The sequence below is a fragment of the Equus caballus genome, chromosome X (assembly GCF_041296265.1).
Source record: "Equus caballus isolate H_3958 breed thoroughbred chromosome X, TB-T2T, whole genome shotgun sequence".
NCBI classification, from domain to species: domain Eukaryota; kingdom Metazoa; phylum Chordata; class Mammalia; order Perissodactyla; family Equidae; genus Equus; species Equus caballus.
The window spans coordinates 72,039,480-72,040,776 of record NC_091715.1 but is presented as its reverse complement, the minus strand read 5'-3'; the positions used below and the strand labels follow the sequence as shown (position 1 = coordinate 72,040,776).

At 35.0% G+C, this 1,297-nt stretch overlaps 1 non-coding gene across 1 annotated transcript; it reads left to right on the top strand.

The window, feature by feature from the left end:
* The first annotated feature begins 815 nt into the window (after window positions 1-815).
* On the top strand, window positions 816-903 carry MIR384 (microRNA mir-384). The gene has a single exon (NR_033089.1). It is a non-coding gene; the product is annotated as a microRNA mir-384 (primary transcript).
* The last annotated feature ends 394 nt before the right edge of the window (window positions 904-1,297 follow it).

Genomic DNA, 1,297 nt, shown 5'->3' with positions numbered 1-1,297 from the left:
GATCAATACTTTTCAATTGGATGTATCTTCTGGGAGGGAGGGTTGGGTAGAGGGGGAGGAGATGGTCTTGGATCTAGCCTGAGAAAAGGCTCAGGGGGTGGTTTGGGAAAGGGCCATAAGAATAATATGACTGTGTTTTGATTTATCAGATTAATCTGGTTTATATAATTTATATAGCTAATATGTTGTATAGCTGATGTATATCATATACATTATCTTTTGAAATCTAAGAAAGTAATGACTTTTAATTGTATAGTTCATAAACTGGCTCTGAAGGCAGTTCCAAAAGCAACATTTCAAAAATATTCTGAGCAAAAGCAGCATAATCAGAATAAGTATGTATATTCCCAAGGGCACTACTTTGAAAAGTACAGCATGCATTTGGATGTACAAGTTCTGGTATGTTCTTAAAATAAACATTAAGTTAGCAGTTAATGTATTTAAAAAACAGTGAAGTAAAAAAAGAAAACTTGAATTAAAAAATCAGTTAGGCTTTTTTTATATGTATCCACTATATGCTTGGACTTAGAGTTATACAACTTAGTGGTTATAAAATTAGCTTACTTTTAAAAGCAATGAATCAAATTTTTCTTGTACTTAGGTTCTTTCAGTCAATTCATACATAGTCTTCTGCATATGGGTCTTAAAAAGTACAGTATAGTTATTTGGCCATTACCTATGCTATGTTACATTTGTAATATGCAAATCAATCTTCTGGTTATATGACAGGCCCGCAGAAATGCTGCCTTCTGATTTGATGCCAGTGTATGATCAAGTTCTTTGTATTTTAACTGGTATTTATGTTACAGGCAGAATGTTAAATCAGGAGTTGTAAACAATTCCTAGGCAATGTGTATAATGTTTGTAAGTCATTCCTAGAAATTGTTCACAATGCCTGTAACATATATGCAACTAGCAAGATGCCTGAAATATGTAGGAACCCTTCAAGATACTAAGTGGCCATTCCTATGCCATCCCTGGATTGTAACATTTATTTTAACAATTCTACTTATTTATCTGTTTGTATGTGTAGATAATAATCATAATTCTAGTAATAATAGCATTGCCTTATTTTCATAGCTCTCACTTTTTACTGGATTTTTACCAGCTGTTTGGTGATCCAGGGCTTTGGACATGCTCATTTTAAGAGGCGCTAGAGATAAAAGAAACCAATAAATGGGGATGGCCTGGTGGTGTAGTGGTTAAGTTTGTGTGCTCTGCTTTGGTGGCCAAGGGTTTGAGGGTTCAGATCTCAGGCATGGACCTATGCACCACTCACTGGGCCATGCTGTGGCAG